This window comes from Oncorhynchus keta, unplaced genomic scaffold, assembly GCF_023373465.1.
Source record: "Oncorhynchus keta strain PuntledgeMale-10-30-2019 unplaced genomic scaffold, Oket_V2 Un_contig_6587_pilon_pilon, whole genome shotgun sequence".
NCBI classification, from domain to species: Eukaryota; Metazoa; Chordata; class Actinopteri; order Salmoniformes; family Salmonidae; genus Oncorhynchus; species Oncorhynchus keta.
This window is the reverse complement of record NW_026288944.1, coordinates 91973-107645: the sequence shown is the minus strand read 5'-3', so window position 1 is coordinate 107645 and position 15673 is coordinate 91973. Positions and strand designations below refer to the sequence as shown.

Genomic DNA, 15673 nt, shown 5'->3' with positions numbered 1-15673 from the left:
CCCCTCTAACCACTAGGCTACCCGCCGGCCCCTCTAACCACTAGGCTACCTGCCGGCCCTATATAGGGAACAGGCTGCCATTGGGCCTCAGGCTGGGCAGTGAGTCAGCCAGCAGTCTCCTGTTATACTACTGCATTATTCATAGGAGATGGAAGAGGATCAGGAAGCACATGGTAACAAGACCACCTCTCCCTCCACATACTACCAGGGAGAACTACAAGTACCAAGACCACATTGAAGGCAGTAGTATTTAGACACAGACAGTGAACACGGGAGCATCCAATCACAAGAGATGTAGTGTACAACTGTTGCACAACCCTCTACTGAATAATACTGAAACACTGTACAAATGAAGGGGGCATTAGTCACAGAGACAGATACAGAGGGAGAGACGGGGGGAAACAGGGGGGACAGGGGGTGAACAGAGGGAGGGAGACAGGGGGGACAGGGGGAACAGAGGGAGAGACAGAGGGGGTGGGGGACGGGGGAGGGGGTGAACAGAGGGAGAGACAGGGGGGAGACAGGGGGTGAACAGAGGGAGAGACAGACAGGGGGGGGGAGAGACAGAGGGGGGGGACAGGGGGTGAACAGAGGGAGAGACAGAGGGGGGGGACAGGGGGTGAACAGAGGGGGACAGGGGGTGAACAGAGGGAGAGACAGGGGGGGGGGACAGAGGGAGAGACGGGGGGACAGGGGGTGAACAGAGGGAGAGACGGGGGGGACAGGGGGAACAGAGGGAGAGACAGAGGGGGGACACAGGGGTGAACAGAGGGAGAGACAGAGGGGGACAGGGGGTGAACAGAGGGAGAGACAGAGGGGGGGGGGGGTGAACAGGGGGTGAACAGAGGGAGAGACAGAGGGGGGGTACAGAGGCATTCCTCACATTGTAGAGCCTGGGTAGCGAGGACACTCTGGAGGACTTGGCTCCAAACGGTCGGGGGGTGAAGCCGGCAGAGAGGCAGGACGAAGAGCCCTCAGATCGGCGGTATCCCCTGGGGAGAGAGGCAGATGCCCCTCCTCTTCCTCTTCCTCCCGGAGCCCTGGAGCTGTACCTGTAGAGGGGAAGCTCCTGCTGCTGGGGAGCTGAGACATGACCCGAGGCTCCCACCGAGGTCAGGGACTCTACAGTGGAGATGAGGGCGTGGTCTGGGATGTCCATGGAGGCACAGGGGCCGGTTCCGCTGGTTAGGTTAGAGCCGGTTCCGCTGGTTAGGTTAGAGCCGGTACCGCTCACCGGGTCAGAGGTAGTTAGAGAAGAACTGGTACCAATAGTAAGACTGGAGCTAGATCCAGGGAGGGTCGTCGGGATCCCGTTTGAGAGCAAGGAGACGTTGTGGTCTCGTCCAGTGGAGATGAAGAGAGCTGGGCTCGAGATGGTCTGGGAGGAGATGGGAGACGCAGAGTTGGGGAAAGTGACTAATCCTCCAGCTCCGTCTGGCTCCACCGGTGTGTGACTCCTCCCCCCTAGGACGAGGGGCTCTGATTGGGGCACGGCTCCGGGTCCCTGGAGGGTCACGCTGGGGGCGGTGAAGGGTTCCGACGCTACGGGGCTGTAGGGTGACTCCACGGAGGAGCTGAGGGCCAGCGGAGCTCTGGTGTGGGGTCGGAGCACCAGGGAACCCTCCTTGAACGAGGTGGACGGAGAGACCTTGTGACCATTGCTGCATAGGGACTCCTCATCCTCTTCCCTGTGATACCAGATGAAGAGAGGAAACATATGAATAGTGATGATCAAGTCACAGCAGAATGGGCAAGCAGACGCACACACTACTATAAAGTTATTTAAGTCTGTCTTCCATGTCCGTTCCCTTACCGGTCCTCTTGCAGACTCTTGAATGTCCCGACTGTACCGACCCCTGCGTTGGCCATCAGGACGATGTTGTCCCTCTCCTGCATCTTCCTCCGCAGGTCACAGTTCGACCTGTGCCGCCGGAGCTTCCACTTGGTCAGGTCCTGACAGGAGGTAGGGGGGGGGGGAAACACTTACAACAAGATGAATCACGACAGAGACAAGAACTGCTGTTGAATTCATTTGTAGCGGCAACAATTAACCCAGTGAAGACCGCCTGGTTTTTAAACACTTATTAAGAGGTCAGGGTGACTAGTTCTACCGGTCAGGATGGTACAGGTGGGTAGTTCTACCGGTCAGGATGGTACAGGTGACTAGTTCTACCGGTCAGGATGGTACAGGTGACTAGTTCTACCGGTCAGGATGGTACAGGTGACTAGTTCTACCGGTCAGGATGGTACAGGTGACTAGTTCTACCGGTCAGGATGGTACAGGTGACTAGTTCTACCGGTCAGGATGGTACAGGTGGGTAGTTCTACCGGTCAGGATGGTACAGGTGGGTAGTTCTACCGGTCAGGATGGTACAGGTGACTAGTTCTACCGGTCAGGATGGTACAGGTGGGTAGTTCTACCGGTCAGGATGGTACAGGTGGGTAGTTCTACCGGTCAGGATGGTACAGGTAATGGATGCATGCGTGTGTGGACTCACGTTGTGCCACTTGGCCTCACTCTCGTGGACCCGGGCTCTGACCATCTGCAGCTGGTCTTGGCTCACGGCGCTGGGGCTCAGCTCCATGCCACCCTCAGAAACCTGGCGCACCACTTGCGTGGGCGACGGGAACCGCCTGATGTCATTCAATGATTTGCTCCTGTTGTCGTGAAGAGAGCAAAGGAGACGAGAGAGAGAAGTGAAAGACGAGCGAGAGAGAGAACACTGCAGATTGATGATCAGGATGTCATCGTATATTACATTGTCCAACATTCCACCAAGCCAGCAGACTGCGCCGTGCAAAACCAAGCCAGCAGACTGGTACCTGGTGACTAGCGCCAAGCCAGCAGACTGGCCCTGCCACCAGCGCCTCAGTGTTCTGAAGCCAGCAGACTGCGCCGTGCCAAGCCAGCAGACTGCGCCGTGCCAAGCCAGCAGACTGCGCCGTGCCAAGCCAGCAGACTGCGCCGTGCCAAGCCAGCAGACTGCGCCGTGCCAAGCCAGCAGACTGCGCCGTGCCAAGCCAGCAGACTGCGCCAAGCCAAGCCAGCAGACTGCGCCAAGCCAAGCCAGCAGACTGCGCCAAGCCAAGCCAGCAGACTGCGCCGTGCCAAGGCGCGCTAAAGCCCAGCAGGGTGGGGGGGGGCATAGAGCCAAGCGAGCCCAGCGGGTGACGCCGTTAACTCACCATATCCATCCTGGGTTTACCTCCAAGTTTCTACAGGAACCAGAGAAAGACCAGACCACTGTACATTCAGATACATGCCATTTAGCAGATCCATTTATTCAAATCACCTCACTATTTTTAATTTAACCAGGTAGGCTAGTTGAGAACAAGTTCTCATTTGCAACGGCAACCTAGTCAAGATAAAGCAAAGCAGTTCAACATAGAGTTACACATGGAGTAAACATACAATAGAAAAATATAGAATAATTGATGCTTACATTATTTTCTCTTCCTCCCCAGTACTGGTGACACCAGCGGAAACTGAACCCACAGCCCTGGTATTGCAGTACTGAACCCACAGCCCTGGTATTGCAGTACTGAACCCACAGCCCTGGTATTGCAGTACTGAACCCACAGCCCTGGTATTGCAGTACTGAACCCACAGCCCTGGTATTGCAGTACTGAACCCACAGCCCTGGTATTGCAGTACTGAACCCACAGCCCTGGTATTGGCAGTACTGAACCCACAGCCCTGGTATTGCAGTACTGAACCCACAGCCCTGGTATTGGAGTACTGAACCCACAGCCCTGGTATTGGAGTACTGAACCCACAGCCCTGGTATTGGAGTACTGAACCCACAGCCCTGGTATTGCAGTACTGAACCCACAGCCCTGGTATTGCAGTACTGAACCCACAGCCCTGGTATTGCAGTACTGAACCCACCAACGGTAACTGAACCCACAGCCCTGGTATTGGAGTACTGAACCCACAGCCCTGGTATTGCAGTACTGAACCCACAGCCCTGGTATTGCAGTACTGAACCCACAGCCCTGGTATTGGAGTACTGGACCCACCAACGGTAACTGAACCCACAGCCCTGGTATTAGCAAGTGCCATGGTCTACCAACTGAGCCACACACACACCACCACGTAAACATACCCGCTCTCTAGAACCCCACTGGTATTGCAGAATAGACCTTACAGTGAACACTAGTGGTATTGGACTCCCCAGGTACTGTACCCCCTGATAGCAGTGAACACTGAACGTCCCACAGCCCTGGTATTGCAGTACTGAACCCACAGCCCTGGTACAGTACTGAACCCACAGCCCTGGTATTGCAGTACTGAACCCACAGCCCTGGTATTGCAGTACTGAACCCACAGCCCCAGGTTCAGTATGAACCCACAGCCCTGGTAGTGAACACTGAACGTCACCACGATCCCAGGTTCAGTATGAACCCGATGTCGCAGTGGTTCACAGTAACGTCACCACGATCCCAGGTTCAGTATCCCGATAGCAGTGAACACTAACGTCACCACGATCCCAGGTTCAGTATCCCGATAGCAGTGAACACTAACGTCACCACGATCCCAGGTTCAGTATCCCGATAGCAGTGAACACTAACGTCACCACGATCCCAGGTTCAGTATCCCGATAGCAGTGAACACTAACGTCACCACGATCCCAGGTTCAGTATCCCGATAGCAGTGAACACTAACGTCACCACGATCCCAGGTTCAGTATCCCGATAGCAGTGAACACTAACGTCACCACGATCCCAGGTTCAGTATCCCGATAGCAGATACCATGACAACATCTGCCAAAGTCACAGAATGTCACTCGATCCAGAGTTGAGTTCAATATCATTCAAATTAAACATTGTAATGTGTGCATTAAATCAAGCAATTTGACTTTGGTAACTAAAATGTAATTTATTTTAAAAGTAAATCTCCCTGGATACATCTTGATTTACCCAGTTTCACCCAGGTCTAGTCACAATACAGGGGAATAGATATTCAACAGGAGTGTGTGCATTGAGTTATTGAGCTCGTTTTGGCTGATTTCATGAGACTACAGTTTCCTCTTTCATTTAGGACTTATTTTATTGTACTGATCAACATTTGCATTTAAGAAGCACTATATATTTTATGAAAGTGAGACCCATGACCTCATTCACACAGAGTCACAGCCTTCAGTAACGATGATCTTGACTGGGAGACGTGAGGGACTATCAGCTTTGTAAAATCAGCAATATTTTGAATATTACTTTGCATATTATAACAGACAAGGTACGGTAGTGAACTGATGTTGGTTTCAACTATAAGCTAGCAAGGGATGTTAGCCTACAAAGCTATCGATACCTTCCTGCATTGGAAAGTGTTCTAGACATTGTTTTGCGAACATAAAAGTTTCAACATCTCTACACGGCCTTGTTGAATTATTCAAGTGTGTTAACTTCTGTGCAGGATAAGTGGTGGTGCAGCACAGGCTCCCAGAGGTTCCTCAGGACAGGCTCCCAGAGGTTCCTCAGGACAGGCTCCCAGAGGTTCCTCAGGACAGGCTCCCAGAGGTTCCTCAGGACAGGCTCCCAGAGGTTCCTCAGGACAGGCTCCCAGAGGTTCCTCAGGACAGGCTCCCAGAGGTTCCTCAGGACAGACTCCCAGAGGTTCCTCAGGACAGACTCCCAGAGGTTCCTCAGGACAGACTCCCAGAGGTTCCTCAGGACAGACTCCCAGAGGTTCCTCAGGACAGACTCCCAGAGGTTCCTCAGGACAGACTACCAGAGGTTCCTCAGGACAGACTACCAGAGGTTCCTCAGGACAGACTACCAGAGGTTCCTCAGGACAGACTACCAGAGGTTCCTCAGGACAGACTACCAGAGGTTCCTCAGGACAGACTACCAGAGGTTCCTCAGGACAGACTACCAGAGGTTCCTCAGGACAGACTACCAGAGGTTCCTCAGGACAGACTACCAGAGGTTCCTCAGGACAGACTACCAGAGGTTCCTCAGGACAGACTAGAGGCAAAAATTAGGAAGTGGGGACTCTCGCTATAAAGGAGACATCGGCTGCACTGATAGACAGATCCTCGCAATCATTAGAAGTCAGACACATTTGATAGAAATACCGAAAGTAACAAAAGTAACAAATTCTAGTACAGAACCCGTTTTTCATTTTCTATTATTTTTTTTTTAAACATACCGAAGTTTCAGTATAACGTGCAACACTAGTGAAAGCTCTAATTACAACAAGGACGGAATCCGAACGATCCCAATTCACACCGGGCCGCGACCGACGCAGATCAGCAAGGACAACGTCCAAACCATTCATATTACACAAGGCCGAGACCGACTCTGAACATTCATCACACTAACGCCAAATACTTTTTTTAAAGACCATCTTGTTTTATTGACCCACTGTTACATTGTTAGTTTGGTACGTCACAGTTCAGATCTAAAACCCCATTTCATTTTCTTTGACACTTCTTTTGACCAGAAGCAATTATGAATAGGATGCAAGTCCAACGCTCTAACCACTAGGCTACCCTGCCGACCCGATGCCGTGTGTGTGGAGACAGAGATCGTCATAACTCCAATGTCAACAATACACATTTTGGCATTAAAAACACTTCTCAATAAAGGTTTCATATAAAATCTTTACAGCCTCATCACTTTGGTAGCACATCTACAGGGCAATATTATTTGCATGATGATTATGGGCAAGCAAGTAGCTTACATTTATTAAAAACAAAGGACTCCAGTCCTGCCCTTCGCAGTAGATTTTAACGGAAGACTCGGTCCCTGCCTATATGACAAAGGTGATAAGCTTGTCGCAGGTTGTTTAAAAAGCTATAAAATTGTCACAATGACGTGGTTTAAAAGTAGGCTTGGGTATTTGGATATAGCCACGGGAATTATTTCTCAAATACTGTTAAAACTACTTGAAATTAATACATTTGAATATTAGATGGAAGTATAATAATTAGTATAATATTACTTTTTTTTGCAGTCAACTTCTACAATGTTAGGAGATAAAGATGGCGTTCGTTTTACCGGTCCCAATGGTTCCATTATGAAGCTTACCGGTAGTCCCCAGTCATGTGATGTTGAGGCCGGAGCGTTGAGTCTCACTGTTGGTTCCATTATGAAGCTTACCGGTAGTCCCCAGTCATGTGATGTTGAGGCCGGAGTGTTGAGTCTCACTGTTGGTTCCATTATGAAGCTTACCGGTAGTCCCCAGTCATGTGATGTTGAGGCCGGAGTGTTGTCTCACTGTTGGTTCCATTATGAAGCTTACCGGTAGTCCCCAGTCATGTGATGTTGAGGCCGGAGCGTTGAGTCTCACTGTTGGTTCCATTATGAAGCTTACCGGTAGTCCCCAGTCATGTGATGTTGAGGCCGGAGCATTGAGTCTCACTGTTGGTTCCATTATGAAGCTTACCGGTAGTCCCCAGTCATGTGATGTTGAGGCCGGAGCGTTGAGTCTCACTGTTGGTTCCATTATGAAGCTTACCGGTAGTCCCCAGTCATGTGATGTTGAGGCCGGAGCGTTGAGTCTCACTGTTGGTTCCATTATGAAGCTTACCGGTAGTCCCCAGTCATGTGATGTTGAGGCCGGAGTGTTGTCTCACTGTTGGTTCCATTATGAAGCTTACCGGTAGTCCCCAGTCATGTGATGTTGAGGCCGGAGCGTTGAGTCTCACTGTTGGTTCCATTATGAAGCTTACCGGTAGTCCCCAGTCATGTGATGTTGAGGCCGGAGTGTTGAGTCTCACTGTTGGTTCCATTATGAAGCTTACCGGTAGTCCCCAGTCATGTGATGTTGAGGCCGGAGTGTTGAGTCTCACTGTTGGTTCCATTATGAAGCTTACCGGTAGTCCCCAGTCATGTGATGTTGAGGCCGGAGTGTTGAGTCTCACTGTTGGTTCCATTATGAAGCTTACCGGTAGTCCCCAGTCATGTGATGTTGAGGCCAGTGTGTTGTCTCACTGTTGGTTCCATTATGAAGCTTACCGGTAGTCCCCAGTCATGTGATGTTGAGGCCGGAGCGTTGAGTCTCACTGTTGGTTCCATTATGAAGCTTACCGGTAGTCCCCAGTCATGTGATGTTGAGGCCGGAGCGTTGAGTCTCACTGCTGGTTCCATTATGAAGCTTACCGGTAGTCCCCAGTCATGTGATGTTGAGGCCGGAGTGTTGTCTCACTGTTGGTTCCATTATGAAGCTTACCGGTAGTCCCCAGTCATGTGATGTTGAGGCCGGAGCGTTGAGTCTCACTGTTGGTTCCATTATGAAGCTTACCGGTAGTCCCCAGTCATGTGATGTTGAGGCCGGAGTGTTGAGTCTCACTGTTGGTTCCATTATGAAGCTTACCGGTAGTCCCCAGTCATGTGATGTTGAGGCCGGAGTGTTGTCTCACTGTTGGTTCCATTATGAAGCTTACCGGTAGTCCCCAGTCATGTGATGTTGAGGCCATTAGCTTACCGGTTTTCCCCAGTCATGTGATTGGCCGTCTCACTGTTGGTTCCATTATGAAGCTTACCGGTAGTCCCCAGTCATGTGATGTTGAGGCCGGAGCGTTGAGTCTCACTGTTGGTTCCATTATGAAGCTTACCGGTAGTCCCCAGTCATGTGATGTTGAGGCCGGAGTGTTGAGTCTCACTGTTGGTTCCATTATGAAGCTTACCGGTAGTCCCCAGTCATGTGATGTTGAGGCCGGAGCATTGAGTCTCACTGTTGGTTCCATTATCCCCAGCTTACCGGTAGTCCCCAGTCATGTGATGTTGAGGCCGGAGTGTTGAGTCACTGTTGGTTCCATTATGAAGCTTACCGGTAGTCCCCAGTCATGTGATGTTGAGGCCGGAGTGTTGAGTCTCACTGTTGGTTCCATTATGAAGCTTACCGGTAGTCCCCAGTCATGTGATGTTGAGGCCGGAGTGTTGAGTCTCACTGTTGGTTCCATTATGAAGCTTACCGGTAGTCCCCAGTCATGTGATGTTGAGGCCGGAGTGTTGTCTCACTGTTGGTTCCATTATGAAGCTTACCGGTAGTCCCCAGTCATGTGATGTTGAGGCCGGAGCGTTGAAGCTAATGAGTCTCACTGTTGGTTCCATTATGAAGCATTCCCCAGTCAAGCTTTAGCTAATGTTGAGGTAGTCCCCAGTCATTCCATTATGATGCTTGAGGTAGTCCCCAGTGATGTTGAGTTTTAATAGTCTCACTGTTGGTTCCATTATGAAGCTTACCGGTAGTCCCCAGTCATGTGATGTTGAGGCCGGAGTGTTGAGTCTCACTGTTGGTTCCATTATGAAGCTTACCGGTAGTCCCCAGTCATGTGATGTTGAGGCCGGAGCGTTGAGTCTCACTGTTGGTTCCATTATGAAGCTTACCGGTAAGTCCCCAGTCATGTGATGTTGAGGCCGGAGTGTTGAGTCTCACTGTTGGTTCCATTATGAAGCTTACCGGTAGTCCCCAGTCATGTGATGTTGAGGCCGGAGTGTTGAGTCTCACTGTTGGTTCCATTATGAAGCTTACCGGTAGTCCCCAGTCATGTGATGTTGAGGCCGGAGCGTTGAGTCTCACTGTTGGTTCCATTATGAAGCTTACCGGTAGTCCCCAGTCATGTGATGTTGAGGCCGGAGTGTTGAGTCTCACTGTTGGTTCCATTATGAAGCTTACCGGTAGTCCCCAGTCATGTGATGTTGAGGCCGGAGTGTTGAGTCTCACTGTTGGTTCCATTATGAAGCTTACCGGTAGTCCCCAGTCATGTGATGTTGAGGCCGGAGTGTTGTCTCACTGTTGGTTCCATTATGAAGCTTACCGGTAGTCCCCAGTCATGTGATGTTGAGGCCAGGAGTGTTGTCTCACTGTTGGTTCCATTATGAAGCTTACCGGTAGTCCCCAGTCATGTGATGTTGAGGCCGGAGCGTTGAGTCTCACTGTTGGTTCCATTATGAAGCTTACCGGTAGTCCCCAGTCATGTGATGTTGAGGCCGGAGTGTTGAGTCTCACTGTTGGTTCCATTATGAAGCTTACCGGTAGTCCCCAGTCATGTGATGTTGAGGCCGGAGCGTTGAGTCTCACTGTTGGTTCCATTATGAAGCTTACCGGTAGTCCCCAGTCATGTGATGTTGAGGCCGGAGTGTTGAGTCTCACTGTTGGTTCCATTATGAAGCTTACCGGTAGTCCCCAGTCATGTGATGTTGAGGCCGGAGTGTTGTCTCACTGTTGGTTCCATTATGAAGCTTACCGGTAGTCCCCAGTCATGTGATGTTGAGGCCGGAGTGTTGAGTCTCACTGTTGGTTCCATTATGAAGCTTACCGGTAGTCCCCAGTCATGTGATGTTGAGGCCGGAGTGTTGTCTCACTGTTGGTTCCATTATGAAGCTTACCGGTAGTCCCCAGTCATGTGATGTTGAGGCCGGAGTGTTGTCTCACTGTTGGTTCCATTATGAAGCTTACCGGTAGTCCCCAGTCATGTGATGTTGAGGCCGGAGCGTTGAGTCTCACTGTTGGTTCCATTATGAAGCTTACCGGTAGTCCCCAGTCATGTGATGTTGAGGCCGGAGTGTTGAGTCTCACTGTTGTGCAGAACGCGCCAGGTGATCTAATTACAGGATGGAATTCACACCTAAATCTTTGCCAGAGATGTAACTTCTCGCTCTTATTAGTTATACGAGGTGTGGGTCTAAAAGCTCACGTTCTATGATCGTACTTAAACATTGCTCAGGGATTTGATCTTGCAACATTTCGGTTACAAGTCCAACGCTCTAACCACGAGGCAAAGGACTATTTGACCTACTCATTCAAGGGTTTTTCTTTATTTTTACTATTTTCTACATTAAGAATAATAGTGAAGACAACAAAACTATGACATAACACATGGAATCAGTGTCCAAAGTGTTAAACAAATCCATTTTATATTTAGATTCTTCAAAGTAGCCACCCTTTGCCTTGATGACAGCTTTGCACGCTCCTGGCATTCTCTCAACCAGCTTCACCTGGAATGTTTTTGCAACAGTCTTGAAGGAGTTCCCACATATGCTGAGCAGTTGTTGGCTGCTTTTCCTTCACTCTGCTGTCCAACTCACCCCAAAACCATCTCAATTGGGTTCTAGGTCGGGGGATTGTGGAGGCCAAGTCATCTGATGCAGCACTCCATCACTCTCCTTCTTGGTCAAATAGCCCTTACACAGCCTGGAGGTGTGTTGGGTCAGTGTCCTGCTGAAAAACAAATGATAGTCCCACTAAGCCCTAACCAGATGGGATGGCGTTTCGCTGTGGTAGCCATGCTGCTTACGTGTGCCTTGAATTCTAAATAAATCACGGACTGTCACCAGCAACACAGCCTCACACCATCACGCCTCCTCCATGCTTCACGGTGGGAACCACACACCATCAGTTGGTCCTTCTCGCATGTAATGCATGGGGTAGTTACACACCTTCCCCATGCTTCATGGTGGGAACCACAGAATCACGCCACATGACTTCACTTTGGATGGGAACTGCACCGTTAAATTATAGTAGATATTTACCTAACCAGCACGCCTGGTTCCATGCTTTGGGAACCACACACCATCAGCCTCCTCCTAATGCTTAATAGCTAGATGGGAACCTACAGGGAGCGCCTCCTAGCCATTTAATAGAGGTTAGGAACCACACACCATTACGCTCCTAATGCTTCAGCGGTTAGGGAACCTACCTTAGCTAATGGTTAGCTTTTAGTTAGTTAGCTACCTAGCTAAGTGGTTAGCTAATTTAATAGCTAGTTAGCTACCTAGCTAAGTGGTTAGCTAATTTAATAGCTAGTTAGCTACCTACCTAGCTAAGTGGTTAGCTAATTTAATAGCTAGTTAGCTACCTAGCTAAGTGGTTAGCTAATTTAATAGCTAGTTAGCTACCTAGCTAAGTGGTTAGCTTCTTCCAAAATCAAGCTTTGCGTGATAACAGATAATCCCCTCCTGGATCAAGATCCTTGCAGTCTAATATTTGCTTTGTGCGTGCAGCAAAGTGAGAAGCATTTTTTTTAATTACTTGTAGAACTTCAATAGTTGGGATGTCTGTCCACAAATAGATTAAGTCTGAGACAATAAAAATGTTTGCAATGCATCCGTTAGCATTAAGTTAGCATTCTCTATGGGATTTTACATGTAGTTGTTAGCATTGCTAACCTTCGGATTACAGAGGCTCAGTGGAGTTTGAAAATGGCAGCCCTTGTGTTCAGTGCCGGTATTACTGAATATCTCAGGGTGGATTAAGGTCGGTATGAAGACATGACAATCTAGATACCATACAAGCCTAGTTTAAAATCTACTCATTTGGAAAAAGTTCTCAGTTGCACAAAGCACTGAACTGGGATATAGAAGGTGCAGTCGGGATGGGGTAGGCGGCTAGAGGGAGAGAGGGAGGGGAGGGAGGGAGGTGGAGGGAGGGGGAGGGGGGAGGGAGGGAGGGAGGGAGGGAGGGAGGGAGGGAGGGGAGGGACAGAGGGAGGGAGGGAGGGCTCTTAATGAGGGAGGGAGGGAGGGTTCTCTCACAGGGAGGGAGGGAGGGAGGGATTAGCATTGAGGGAGGGAGGGAGGGAGGGAGGGAGAGGGAGGGAGGGCAGGGAGGGAGGGAGGGAGGGAGGGAGGGAGGGAGGGAGGGAGGGAGGGGGAGGGAGGGAGAGGGAGGGAGGGAGGGAGGGAGGGAGGGGAGGGAGGGAGGGAGGGAGGGAGAGAGGCTTTAATGATTAGCATTGGGAGGGAGGGACAGAGGGAGGGAGGGAAGAGGGAGGGAGGGACAGAGGGAGGGGAGGGACAGGGAGGGAGGGAGGGAGGGAGAGGGAGGGAGGGAGGGAGGGGGGAGGGAGGGAGGGAGGGAGGGAGGGAGGGAGGGAGGGACAGAGGGAGGGAGGGAGGGAGGCTCTTAGGGAGGGAGGGAGGGAGGGAGGGAGGGAGGGGAGGGAGGGAGGGAGGGAGGGAGGGAGGGAGGGAGGGAGGGAGGGAGGGAGGGCTCTTAGGGAGGGGAGGGAGGGGGAGGGAGGGAGGGAGGGGGAGGGAGGGAGGGAGGGAGGGAGGGAGGGAGGGAGGGAGGGAGGGAGGGAGGGAGGGAGGGAGGGAGGGAGGGAGGGAGGGAGGGAGGGTTCTGGGAGATTAGGAGGGAGGGAGGGAGGGAGGGAGGTGGAGGGAGGGAGGGAGGGAGGAGGGAGGGAGGGAGGGAGGGAGGGAGGGAGGGAGGGGTTCTGGGAGGGAGGGAGGGAGGGAGGGAGGGAGGGGGAGGGGGGAGGGAGGGAGGGAGGGATTAGGGAGGGAGGGAGGGAGGGAGGGAGGGAGGGAGGGAGGGAGGGAGGGAGCATTGAGGATTCTGGCTGGGAGGGAGGGAGGGAGGGAGGGAGGGAGGGAGGGAGGGAGGGAGGGAGGGAGGGAGGGAGGGAGGGAGGGAGGGAGGGGGAGGGAGGGGAGGGCTCTTAATGAGGGAGGGAGGGATGGAGGGAGGGAGGGAGGGAGGGGAGGAGGGAGGGAGGGAGGGAGGGAGGGAGGGAGGAGAGGGAGGGAGGCATTGAGGGATTCTGGAGGGGGAGGGAGGGGATGGCTGGGGAGGGAGGGATTAGCATTGGGGAGGGAGGGAGGGGGAGGGGGAGGAGGGAGGGGGTTGGAGGGAGGGTGGCTGGCTGGAGGGAGGGGATTACAGGAGGGAGGGATTAGGGGAGGGAGGCTGGAGGGAGGGGATTACAGGGGAGGGGTGGCTGGCTGGAGGGAGGTGGCTGGCTGGAGGGAGGGGGGATGGCTGGCTGGAGGGAGGGGGTGGCTGGCTGGGGGAGGGGTGGCTGGTTGGAGGGAGGGGGTGGCTGGTTGGAGGGAGGGGGTGGCTGGTTGGTTCTCAGGGATTACACAGGGGGTGGCTGGATTGGAGGGAGGGGGTGGCTGGCATGGAGGGAGGGGGGGATTCTGGCTGGAGGGAGGGGGCTGGCTGGGGATTCTGGAGGGAGGGGGTGGCTGGCTGGAGGGAGGGGGATTAGCAGACAAGACAGGAACAACGAGCCAGGGAGGGATGTTACAGCCTGAATCAATGATTAGCATTGAGGGATTCTGAGGAACCTGTTGTTAGCTTGAGGGATCGGCTACAAACAGGGAGAAGAGGGCTCTTAATGAAGGAGAGGGAAGGAAAGGGATGAAACTGAGGAAGAGAGCATTGAGGGATTAACAGGGTAAAATCAACAGAAAGGAAAACAGAATCTGATTGCATTGATGGTTCTAAAGGGGATTACACAGGGGATTCTGGTTCTGGTCACACAGGGATTACACAGAGAGGCTCTTAATGATTAGCATTGAGGGATTCTGGTTCTCACACAGGGGATTACAGAGAGAGGCTCTTAATGATTAGCATTGAGGGATTCTGGTTCTCTCACACAGGGATTACATGGAGAGGCTCTTAATGATTAGCATTGAGGATTCTGGTTCTCTCACACAGGGATTACATGGAGAGGCTCTTAATGATTAGCATTGAGGGATTCTGGTTCTCTCACACAGGGGATTACACAGAGAGGCTCTTAATGATTAGCATTGAGGGATTCTGGTTCCCTCACACAGGGGATTACATGGAGAGGCTCTTAATGATTAGCATTGAGGGATTCTGGTTCTCTCACAGGGGATTACACAGAGAGGCTCTTAATGATTAGCATTGAGGGATTCTGGTTCTCTCACACAGGGGATTACACAGAGAGGCTCTTAATGATTAGCATTGAGGGATTCTGGTTCTCTCACAGGGGATTACACAGAGAGGCTCTTAATGATTAGCATTGAGGGATTCTGGTTCTCACACAGGGGATTACACAGAGAGGCTCTTAATGATTAGCATTGAGGGATTCTGGTTCTCACACAGGGGATTACACAGAGAGGCTCTTAATGATTAGCATTGAGGGATTCTGGTTCTCACACAGGGGATTACACAGAGAGGCTCTTAATGATTAGCATTGAGGGATTCTGGTTCTCTCACACAGGGGATTACACAGAGAGGCTCTTAATGATTAGCATTGAGGGATTCTGGTTCTCACACAGGGGATTACATGGAGAGGCTATTAATGATTAGCATTGAGGGATTCTGGTTCTCTCACAGGGGATTACACAGAGAGGCTCTTAATGATTAGCATTGAGGGATTCTGGTTCTCTCACACAGGGGATTACACAGAGAGGCTCTTAATGATTAGCATTGAGGGATTCTGGTTCTCTCTCACAGGGGATTACACGGAGAGGCTCTTAATGATTAGCATTGAGGGATTCTGGTTCTCTCACACAGGGGATTACATGGAGAGGCTCTTAATGATTAGCATTGAGGGATTCTGGTTCTCTCACACAGGGGATTACACAGAGAGGCTCTTAATGATTAGCATTGAGGGATTCTGGTTCTCTCACACAGGGGATTACACAGAGAGGCTCTTAATGATTAGCATTGAGGGATTCTGGTTCTCTCACAGGGGATTACATGGAGAGGCTCTTAATGATTAGCATTGAGGGATTCTGGTTCTCTCACACAGGGATTACACAGAGAGGCTCTTAATGATTAGCATTGAGGGATTCTGGTTCTCACACAGGGGATTACACAGAGAGGCTCTTAATGATTAGCATTGAGGGATTCTGGTTCTCTCACACAGGGATTACACAGAGAGGCTCTTAATGATTAGCATTGAGGGATTCTGGTTCTCACACAGAGAGGCTCTTAATGATTAGCATTGAGGGATTCTGGTTCTCT

General features: G+C 51.4%; 1 pseudogene; it reads right to left on the bottom strand.

Annotated features, from left to right (window-relative positions):
• Positions 1-15673, bottom strand: part of LOC127926000 (LIM domain only protein 7-like) — a 93006-nt pseudogene that overhangs the window by 38917 nt on the left and 38416 nt on the right.